This window comes from Octodon degus, unplaced genomic scaffold, assembly GCF_000260255.1.
Source record: "Octodon degus isolate 3935 unplaced genomic scaffold, OctDeg1.0 scaffold00076, whole genome shotgun sequence".
Taxonomy (NCBI): Eukaryota; Metazoa; Chordata; class Mammalia; order Rodentia; family Octodontidae; genus Octodon; species Octodon degus.
This window is the reverse complement of record NW_004524652.1, coordinates 2,559,220-2,570,900: the sequence shown is the minus strand read 5'-3', so window position 1 is coordinate 2,570,900 and position 11,681 is coordinate 2,559,220. Positions and strand designations below refer to the sequence as shown.

Below are 11,681 nucleotides of genomic sequence, written 5' to 3'. Positions count from 1 at the left end.
CTGAGGGGCTCTAGGGTATACTCTGAGGGCCCGGGCCCCGCTGAGGCTTCCACTGGGCGCTCTTGGGCCACCATTCACCATCCTCAACTCCTGGTTATACAAGGACGCCTGGCTGGAAAACTCAGTGACAGGAGAAAAAGGGAAACACATCCACACCCTCCTTTCCTGAGGCTGTCCCCCGGTGGCAGGCTGGCCCCTCCTCCCCTAGAGTCACACACAAAGCACGCTTCCCATGTAACTCGGGAGTGTCCCAAATTTTCTGATCAAGGAGATTATGGGGCCAAAGAGGAAAGTGATCAATGATGTAGAGTGTGCCTAAGGAGAGTCACATGGAGGGAAAACATTCTCTCAGGCTTTCACAGAGAGCACATTGGCCAAGCAATGGCTGTGACTCATCCACATGGCAGACCCTTACAAAGAATCTATAAACTGTGGTAGAGGGGATTTGACTGACCTTGTCATATACAAAAGCTACAATTCTTGTTACGTAGGTCTTACTTTATCTTGGTCTTAACCATCCAGCAGAAAAGTATAAAACTGAAGTATAAGAAGTAAAGCCATGGTGTTATGTTGAGCTGTAGGGGACTCAGGCCAACAATTTCTGACATTGCCAGTCAAGCGGAAGATCCAATACTATTATGAGTTACTGGACTCTTTTAGAATATTTTGCTGAGTTTACACACCTATAATATTCAAATAACGGAACTTAACAAAAAAGGGGGATACAGATGAATGACCATTTTGTATCTGTGCATTCAAAGTGGTTAGGATAGATATATAGTTACATTCTCTTAATGAATAGAGGGATTTCTTCTAATGGTGTTTGTAAATAGGATATCATGTCCGCATCTTGTACAGCAATTAACCACTAGGAATAGAGTATGCAATGTGTTAATTATGGAAACTGTCCTACCAATTTGGTTTGAAACTGTCTCATTGCTATTTGTCTCTCAATAAAATTATGGGGAAACAAGTGGGCTTCCACGCACACTCGGGTCTGGCAGGCTTACTGTGTGAACATGGGACACAGCAGACACCCCAATGCCAAGGCGTGCTTACTTTCCTGTGTTTGCTTACACTGGAAACACTTCGCCTTGACTGTCGACATTTCTTTCTTTCTTTTTTATTTTTTGTGGTACTGGGGTTTGAACTCAGGACCCTGCACTTGCCAGGAAATATTTTCTTATTTTTCTATTCCAGAGAAAAACTCTGGCTGTTACTTTCTTTTTAAAAAAAATAATTTTATTGAGAAACAAATAGCCATGAGACAGTTTCAAAACCAATTGCTAGCACAGTTTCAATAATTACTACATTGCATATTGTTGTCTTAGTGGTTATTCATTGTACAAGATGCAGACATGATATCCTGTCCACACAATTAGAACAAGTCTCTCTATTCATTGAACTAAGAGAATGCAGCTGTATATCTATCCTATTTTGAAGATACAGATATAAAATGCTCGTTCATTTGTATCCCTCTTTTGTGTTTAGTTTTGTCCTTCCACAGAGCGACAGCAACAGCCAGAATTCACACACCCACAATATTTAAATGACTGTCAACATTTCTTAAAAACAATTTGAATGCGCACACCAAGGTCACCCCACACACGTGACATAACGAGAGCATGTCTGAACACTGATGTTGCTTCTACATTTGGGGCTTATACGTGACGCGGAACATGACACTGCCTTCCACGGAAATCTTCCACTACAGCACTTGGCAAAAAGAACATGAAAGCGGCCTTTCTTTACAGCACATATTATGACTAATTCGAGTGTAGTGATAGGATTTTCTTTCCTATGCAAATCTGCCCAGAAATGATACTGGATGTGGGCCTTCTGGTCAGACAGAAACGGACGATAAGCAAGCCAGGAGGAGCGAGCGGGCTCCAACAGAGCACTGTGGGAGGCCGTGACCCGGGAGAGGGGGCCGTGCGGGTAGGGAGACAGCACCGCCCGGCCCTTCACATGGGAAGTGCCAGCTTCCCGTAGGTGGAGGGCTGTAGGAGGCTCGGGTTGATCACAGTCTCGTTTCTGGCTCTACAGAGTGGCCCAGTGTAGTCCTTACTGCTGGAGCTGGGCCAACCCGGCTCCCCTGGGACCACTGCTCCTGCATGGCAGGGAGAAGGACAGCCCCGATGTCTGCCACAGGATATCTGCTCCCACCGGAGGATGATGGCATCGCAGGGTGCTCTGTCCACGGGGCTCTGCTGCTGCTGGGACCCAAGGGAGCTGCAGGTTTAGGACAACGACCAGAGGTGACAGGGCCCTGCTCTGGGGGGTCTGCAGGGAGATGTTACAGAGGCTGCCCCTGGGCATCTCTGCTGTCCTGAAAGGAACTCAGGTACTCATATCTTGGTGACCTCAGACTTGGAAGGAGAAGAGCCAGGCTAGGACAGGGGGCTTGGGGACTTCCCATCCTCTCCCAGATCATTTCAATAGCACACAGGCCAGGGATCAGAGCGCAGGAGTCCACATCTGTCCCCAAGGTTTCCCTGTGTGTCCCAGAATCATGTCCCAGGCTGAGTGTCCCTTCTCAGCTGGGCTAACAGTAGCCTCAGATGAAGAGGAAGGGGGACCTTGGGCTAGGTTCAAACTTTCCAAAACCTACATTCAGATTGGCATCCTGTGCTTTCTAGATGGAGTAAAGCCTACTCATTCCATAAGATTGCTTCGTGAGGAGAGAAAAATGATTTGCAAGCTGAGCGACCTAGCCCGTCCTTCTTACGAAGACTAGCTCTACACCTCTGGCTAGTGGCCGTGGTGCTGCTCTGAAAGCTTCGGTCTGTGAAGGGCTTACCCAGACCGACACCCACAGACGCTGACGAGCGAATTTTCTCCTGAGTTGTTGAGCGTCACGAGTTCAGTGACATCCAAGACGATCTGAAATCAGTGAAGCCAGTGATTTCTGTGGTCTCAGTCTCTTCTCCATTTTTGATCAGTAGATGTGACCCCCCCATATTGGTGGGGCTCGAGGCCGCACTTCCCCACCCACTGTAGCCCCCCCCCCCCCCCCGTTGGATTCCTAAGCTCAAAGGGCAGGATCATCTTGAGGCTGCTGGTGCGCTCTGTCGCTGCATTTTCCTGGTGTGATTAGAGCCGAGGGAGGGAATGTCCACTCGGGGACGTCCTAAGGGAACGCCGCAAAGATGCCATAAAGCAAGAGACGAGGGAGGAAGGGAAGCACAGGCAGATCCCCCACCTCTTCACTTTGTAAACACACTTGTTCTTGCAGCCACACGGGCCCCTGGCAGGTGCTGTGCTTGAGACTGGGGGTCCCATGAGTTTGGGTGGTGACAGCATCCTAGGGGTACCACACTGAACATGCTCGAGCCGGGCCTGGTGCGGGCAGCCGCTGGGGTGTGACCTCAAGGGCTCACACTACTGCCACTCGTGCCTCCTCTCTGCATCCTGAGCACCGTGAGGTGGGCGGCCTTCTGCCCCCGCCGCAGCCTTCGACCGGGCCAGCTCTGTTCTGGAACTGGCTAACTACGGGCTGGATTCTTTAAAACACCATGAGGTCAAACAAGCCTGTCATCCTGTCAGTTTAGCTGTAGGTGTTGGGATATTTTTGTCCCACCGGAGAAAGTAACTGGGCCAGCCAAACTCCTTGAGGGTGAAACTGGGCAAAGCATCTGGCATCGGGGACAGCTTCTGGTCACAGCACTAGCCATCACCGTCAGGACCCCAGGGAGGATCTTCAGCTCCACGGGGGTGCAGTGGGGGCAGGCGGCGCTCACGAGGCCTCTGGCCCGGTGAAAACTTGGCCAAAAGGAAATGCATGTGTGGGTCCCTCTTACGCACAGCAGCTTGGAGGCCACATCCCACCTCCTGAGTATCGAGAGAGCATGAAGTCTAATTAACCCGCAAGATTAGCGTTGATTACACAAACGAAAGTAAACTTGCTCATTAGCAGGCAGGGAGTCCGTGTGCAAATAGTTCTTCGTGTCAGGCACAGAGAAGAACCCAGGAGAGCGCGACCCTGGCGGGCGAAGCCGTTCATCCTTGTCTGGATCTCGGCCAAGCGTTGGTTGCGGAGGCGGGCTCCCTTCCGAATTCCAGAGCCCTCATGCCTCAGCGCAGACCTGAGCCGGGTACAGTAGGGTCCTGCAGGTGCCCTGGAGCTCCCTGTGCCCTGCGCGCAGCGTCTGGGGTGGGTGCCTCTGAGCTTTCAGAAGAGCCACAGGGTGAAACTGTCACCATGGTGTGCTGAGAAAAACTCACAGCAGCTTGAGAGAGTCTATCCCACAGGGCTGAGTGGTCACACAACCTGACGTGATGGTTTTGGTGAGCCTGGCTGTCAGCTCGACCCCCCTCGGAACCTCCTGCGCATCCACCCTTCACCTGACCTTGAGAACACACACATGGTCACCACTCTGCCCCAAGCCTGGGACCCATCCGTTAGGTCAGAGCCAGATGGGCCACTGCAGCCCCACCAGGACAGCAGTGACACAGAAGGCCAGAGGGCCACCTTCCCCCTCTGGGGCTGCAGGTCAGGTGGGCAGGTGACCTACCACTGTGTGACACATTACCCTGAAACTAGAAGCTCAAAACAATTGAATTTATGACCTCACAGTGCCTGTGTGTCAGGGACCCCAGCCCACCTTACCAGAACCCTCAGCTTGGTGGTCTCAGGAGGCTGTGGTGAAGGTGTGGACCAAGGTCTGATGGGGAAGGGTCCCAGCTCACCTGGGGGCTGTGGGTACAACACTGTGCCTGGCCAGGTGTAAATCTCTGTCAGGGAGAGCCCAGGAAAGAGCCAGGCAGGGAAAAAACTCCAGCACCGTGAAGCAATGGCGCTCCCTGGCCTCGTCTCACAAGTGGCATTGAATGACGCAGCCAGAAGCCAGTCTGGGCCTCACTGGAGCATGAGACGTGGCACTTGAGAAGTCTGTGTGACAAGCCAGTGGCCCAAGGGCTTGCATAGTTGGGGTGGGGTCCCCACCTGGGCTGGGTGTCCTAGGTCCTGTACACCTGCATCCTGCTGGGGCCAGGTGTTCCCTGATGACCCCAGAGGAGCAGAAGGAAGAACAAAAGGGGGAGCAATGGGGTTGGTGGCTGTGTGGCACAGGGAGGCACGAGGCAGGTCCGCTCCCTGTGTGCCGGAACCCATGGCCAATGAGCATCTGAGCTGCTACGGGCGGGCTCTGAGGCCGGCAGGGCAATTAGCGCTCTGCCCAGAGTTCCCGGGGACCCCGGCTCCTGCACTGAGCAGAGTCCTCTGCGGCAGTGGAGGCGGATGAAAGCCTTCGGCCAGGGGTACAGGTCCGGCCCTTTCAGCCTCTGCTCCTGAGGCAGCACCTTCTACGTGTCCCCTTGTCCAGTTCACTCGGCCTGAGTCTTTGTGTCGGGACTTGGAGCAGCTGCAGCCCAATCAGGCAAGTGCCTGCTAGAGCTTGTGGCAGACCTCAAAGTGGCAGAGGCAGGGCTGGGCAGGCGTCCTGGACGAGCGGTGCGCCTTGATCCAGGAGCCTCTGCCCCGGGGGCGCCCTCTGGGCTGCGCTGAGCTCATTCCTCAGGGCAAGCGTCAGAGCCTGGTGTTTAGGCCGAGAGCAGGGCCCAGGGGAGCACCCCGCTGGCTGTGCTGGCTGTCCTGAGGTGTACCCCGGGCTGCAGCGCACACCCTTCCCTGAAGCATTGCCCTCTGTGGTTTACACTTGTTCTTTTAGGCTTTATTAGTAACACATTCATGCAAAAATCTCTTTTGGAAGCAAGAAAGCATCTTAAACTAGAAACTTCAATAACAGGAATACTCCGCACATTTCCTAGCGCCTGACAGCATGCAGCTTGGCGCTTGTACATTTTGCAGCACGCCTGGCATTCTACAAAGCGCTTCGGGTGCCTTTATGTCAGTAAATCTTTCTGACAGCCTCGTGAACCGAGCAGTCACACAGTCAGGCAGGTGAGGAAAGAATCAAGAGGCGAGGAGGAGGCGGCGGCGGCGCCCAGCCAGCCACAGATGCAAATGACTCAAATCGGTTTTCCGTTAAAAATTAGCTCCAATGTCTACAAAGCAGTAGAAGAAACTCCTGTGTGCTGCTGTATCAGAAGCGGTCACACAAACACAATCGCGGCGTAAGCTGCTCCTGCGGTCCAGCTTGCTGACTTCCGCACCAGCGGGTCCTGCTTGCGCTGGGAGAGGGACAAGCAGACGCGGGGCAGAGGCGAAGGCAGGCCTGCCCCAGACGGAGTTGCGGGCTGCTTTACCTTTGCGGTGTACTTCTTTCCCTTCCACGCCATCTTTATTTGCATCACTATTCTCATTTATGGAGCTTGGGCGGCTGCGGCAGGGGTGCCGGGACACCCGATTCCAGGGCTGCGGCCTGCCCAGTCTTGCTGTGCCGACTCACCCAGCATAGAAGAGGGGAACAAGGCCCACGCAGGGCTAGGGCGGGGCTGGAGCCAGGAATGCCGGGTTGGGGGAGGACAGGAAGCCACAGGCCCCGCCCTCTGTCCCCAGATGCAGCTGTGGGGGGTGCAGGGGCTCAGAACTGGACTCAGGACAGCCAGCAGACTTTCTCTTTATCTAATCTTAAACTGTCGGCAGAGTCCGGGATGGGTTGTCCACGTTTCCGGGTGCGCTTCCTGTGGCATCTTCCCCAGCCCGGAGGCTTGTGGGGAGGCAGGCTGCTTCTGCACAAAGCCAGCCCATTCTGCCCTCTCTGTGGCCATTCAGGTCCGGAGTTGTCGGGCTGCTGGATCTTTCTGGCACCGTCTTCTGTGAAGCCTCCCAATCTGTAAACATGCGTTCAGATTTTTGAAATCACCATGCAGATCCAAGCAAAGGACTATTGTCTGGGAAATCGTTCCCCACTATGGGAGTGCTGTACCAGAGCGGCCAGTTTTAGCCCGAAGAAAGCCCGTCTCCTCCAGGAGGTCGGTTGCCGGTACCTGCAGGTACGGGGCACGCAGCAAGAGAGCCTCTTTCCCGGGGACAGAGGTGTGAGCGAGGCGGCCGCTGCGCAGAGGGCCCCAGCCCTCTTCGTCTCCCCGTGGTCTGTGCTCAGCAGACCGGATCATGCAGGCATGCCTCCATTTCCAGCAGTCTCATAAATCTGCGTCCGAGCCCTGGTCCCTCATCCCTGCCACCCACTGTCCTCCAGAGCGCAGCCTAGCCCCATGCTGCCTGTGGCATGGTGGTCCCTCCTCCTATCTTCCTCATGGTGGGAAGTACATCAGCGAGCATTTTCCTGGCACTTTCTGTGGCCTGTGTGCTGCCCGGGACACCAGAAGAGGCCTGTCCCACGTGCCCCTCCCCAGGATGGAGGCAGCTGCAGCAGCCTCCAGGTCCCTGACTTCAAGCACGCCAGGCTTGGGGGACCCTCCGCCGCAGGAGCAGGATGTAAATCAGACAGGTAATAAAATGAGAAGGGCTTTTCGGAAAGCAAAACTCATTGAAAATGGTAAATAAATGTCCATTAGTATTCGTTTAAGCAGTCTCAATTGCACACTTTATAACGTACTCAGCTATTGGTTTGTGAAGAATTCTGGAGTGTGACTGTGCTCGTAGCAGCTTAGGGTGCACAGTTGCAGCAGAGCAAGGCAGCGTCCTCCCGGCAAGGTGTATCAGGAGACAGCCAGCAGCCACGTGGCCTCGGTTGGTGGCACGCGCTTGGGACACCCTGGGTTCTCAGAGAAAGGTGCTTGTTGATTGACAGATGGCGCGGCAGATGGTGACCGTATAATTTCCTCATCCACAGCCAGCTCGGGCTGAGTCCCTAGGTGCTGTGGAGGTTGGTGGCAAAGGGGGGGGGGAACAAGGTAGATGAGGCCCCGGTCATTTATAGTGGCTGCATGCGGGAACCGCGAGTGGCTCTTGAGGACAGGCAGGAAGGAGACCGGGAGGAGATCTTCCAGTCAGGGGTCTCAGAGCTGGATCCGACATCCGAGGTGGCCCCAGAGCCGCTCACTGTTCACTTGTGCCAGAGGGACATCACCCCAGCAGCACTGCCCCGATGTCCCCAAGGAAACCAGTGTCTCCCAGAGCAAGGAAGAGATAGCAGGTGTGAAGCCACCACTTGGGTGTGGCCCCTGGAGGATCTTCCAGTGCTGGATGCTTTGTACGCGCTGTCAGCTCCTTTCACTGGTGCTGTGTAGCGCGTGTCGTTGTGCTCCGGTTCCAAATGACAGCACTGCATGTGACAGGTTGTACATCCCTGAAGACATTCCCAGCGGTCCTCAGGCCCTCCTGCAACCTCACATTCTCCCATTAACGGGTGACAGCTTTGCTTCTCCCTCAAAGCCGAGTGGGCTTGTGTGACTGTGCTACGCTGTAACTCAGCAGGAGTGACGTGGTGTGACTTCTACAGCTAGGACAGGAAGGCCCTGAGTGAACAGCCAAGCCCTTCTGCAGCCCTGATGCCGCCCTGTTGTGAGGAAGCCCAATATCTCGGGAAGCCCCAGAGACCCCAAGTCCAGGCACCCAGCAGCCCCTGGCAGTTCCACCTCTGGTTACTTTTGACAGTGACAGAATGAGCAACCCTGGCTGGAGCCACACCACCACACTCTTCCAGAAGCCTGGATTCTCCACAACCACTCAGCCCCCGGCCCCTAGGGAAGCTCAGCTCTTTGCCGCACGAACCCAGCCTTGCAGGAGCCTCCTCACTGCCATAACCGGCGAGTTCTGTCTCCTTCATGGCCTGGCATCTTGGCCTGGCTTATGGTCCCCGGTGACAACCGAGACTGCATCAACTATATCTCATGGAATGACATATTGTATCAAGTTAACAAGTCTCACGTGCCTTTGCCAGGCCAATAAATTACTTTTTAATGAACGACTTCAGAGACACACTCGGGCCTCCAGCCTGGGGCAGACGCTGAACTGGGCCCTCGCCTTGGAGACGCTGGCTCCTCGGGACACAGGGACAGCCCTTGAGTACTGGAGCCCAGAGAGCGCCCTGGATGCCAGCACACAGCCAGTCTCCATGTGCTTCGGAGGCAGGCCACAGTCATCCCTGCCACCTCCCGGCCACCATGCGATGCTGGTTTGATCCATTCTAGATTCTCCAAATTCCAGGGACTGCCACTGAGCCAGCGGTTCCTTCTCACACCTGGCAGATAGCATGAGCAACTAGCTCTTTCTGTCTCTTAAGCTGTTTCTTCTGCGGCACACGTGCAGCTGTTACTCCCGTGATACCAGCACCCCAGCATCCTCCTAAAAGCAAGGTGGCACCGTGGGTGGACACAGGGCACCTTGGGGGTGAGCCTCAGCGCCTCTGTGGAGGCCGGGTGGCTCGTGGGCCTTTGGGGTCTTGCACGAACATCAGGCAGCCAACCACTCGGCCGCAGTGGTGGAGCACTTGGGAGACCCGCTTAGGCTCTGCGGAGTGCCACAGAGTGTCATCCGGGTTCTGCAGGGCACAGGACCTCCTGAGGCTCTTCCTGACACTTTCTAGGCAGTGGCCCAGAATCCCTTGCAATGTAGTTGTGAGGGAGGGACAGCGCTCTTGGCCACCGGCAGCATGTGTAGCCCCTGAGCCACGTGCCCTGCAGACGGGCTCCATCCCAGCGCCCCGCTGGGGCTCTGCTGCTGCTGCTGCTGCTGCTGCTGCTGCTGCTGCTGCTGCTGCTGCTGCTGCTGCTGCTGCTGCTGCTGCTGACCTGCCCCTAGAGAGCCGCTTGGCTCTTGCTCCTGCACGGCCCCGTCACTCCACCCCTTGCTCCCTTCCCAGAGAACGTGGGGATGTAGAGCCTGACGTCAGCCACGCCTGGATCAGGCACCCACTGCTTCCACTACTTATCCCCAGCCCCAAGCTCCAGGCTTTATCTGCCACTTGACTGAGGACATTTATTTCTGCTCTTTGCTTTCATTATTTTTAATCTTAATTCCCTGGGGCAGCAGGTACTATATTCATACAGTTCCAGATAGCAAGAGTCTACAAACTTGGATGCAGGTGTCTGTCCCCGTCTACTTCCCCAGCCTCTGTTCTCCTGAGAGATGGCCAGTGCTTGCCACTTACCACGGACTCTTCCAAAGATACTTGTGCACACGCAGACACTGTGTGCACACACATACACACACGTGTGTGCACACACTCGCCCCCACCCTCAAACAGTGTTGCTTGTCTATTGTTCATCTAACAAAAAATCTTGCAGCCTTTTCCATCGGTGCACGCGGCGCGGGACGCTTGAGTTTCCCACATCCGCACAATTTTAGACAACGTGCAGTGTGTCTGCACCAGCTGCCTGTGACCCGGCAGGCGTGGAAGAGCTGCTTTGGATAGATAATCCTGTCCAAATACCACTTAGCACTTGCATAATTTTATCTGCAAAACAGATTTTGGAAGTGGGGAAGCTGGAGAAGGCGGCATGGACATCTATGAATTGTATAGATATCGGTGTGTCACTCTGCACGGTCTGTCATACCACTGCCACTCACACCTGCCCACTAGTGACAAGCCGTAGGATCCACTGTGACTCTGGTTTCCACTGTTTAGAAATGACTTAGCTCCCAAGGGACCTGCGATTCTCAGAAGCCATGAGAATTGTGCTGTGGAATTTTAGTATCTTTGGGGGAATTGTGGATGTGTTCGTGGCCCATGAACACCTCTGTGGGGGCCACGTGAGTGATAGGTACTATCCGTCAGGCAGTACCATAACTGTATTACAGTAAAAGGCGACTGGCGTGAGTTCCCCCAGAGCACGTCCCGTCGCTGTGCGCACGCTTACCCCATCCTCCTGCCACTGTCTGTGGCAGCTCTGGGGTCCTCTTTATGAGTGTCTTTAGTTCCACTGTCCCAGCTGCCTCTGTGTCCTGAATTGACTCCAAATGTCCCCCCTTCATGATCACCTTGACTTTGCAGAAGAGCCAGCAGTCCCCCAGTGCCGGACATGGTGAATAAGGCGGACGAGGTCGCCTTGTGGTGTCATCATGAGGTGTCCTCCACTGCGGCGCTCAATGGCATTGGTCACTATAGTTCTGAACACATTTCATGAAGACACTCAGCCAAAAGGACCCCAGAGCTGCTTCAGAAAATGGCTAAAACAGAGGGATGTTGTATTTGAAGCAAGGGAGAAGTCGGGCGGAGAAATGGAGATGAGTCTTAAACTGTAATATTTTTTAAACCCCAAGCATCTATGTGTGTGTGGCCTCCCACAGCTCTTCTCTGAGTCCTCGCAGAGCCTGGTCCTTCGCCCAACCCTCCTGTCTCTTCCCAAGTGGCTACAGCATTCTCTTTCACACACAGCTCACAGCTCCAATCAGCAGGTTCCCTGCGGCTCAGTCCTCCAGTGGCTCCCCTCACACGAGGACAACCGGCCCTGAGCCCGTGGCCTGGCCCGCACCTGCCTGCCCTTTCCTCACGCCGCGCACTCCAGTTCCTCTCCTCCCAGGCTGCCTCCTGCAGCTGCACCCGTCGTGAGCCCAGGGCCTTCGTGCCTGCCTCCCTCGCTGATGAACTTGGCACGAATACATCATCTGAGTTTTATGTCTCAGCTCAGAGACCAGCACACCACAAGGGGCCCGTGGCCGCCCCATCCTTCACCCGGCTTGTTGTATTTCTAGAACTTCCCAACAGTAAGTTATGTGGTAGGTTTATTTCCCATCAGCACACCCCCAAACTCTGGGCTTCCTGCAGGCAGCGACCGGCCCATTGTCCTCACCTCAGTGGCCTTAGAGCTGAGCTGAGATCCTGGCACGGGGAAAGCGAGCGGAAGCAGGTGCAGAATGAAGGAGCATCGAT

The 11,681-nt window shown here is 54.9% G+C and overlaps 1 protein-coding gene across 1 annotated transcript in view; it reads left to right on the top strand.

The window, feature by feature from the left end:
* The window catches only part of Tmem132c (transmembrane protein 132C), a 185,845-nt gene that overhangs the window by 100,881 nt on the left and 73,283 nt on the right, over positions 1–11,681 (top strand). The gene's annotated exons all lie outside the window — the stretch shown is intronic.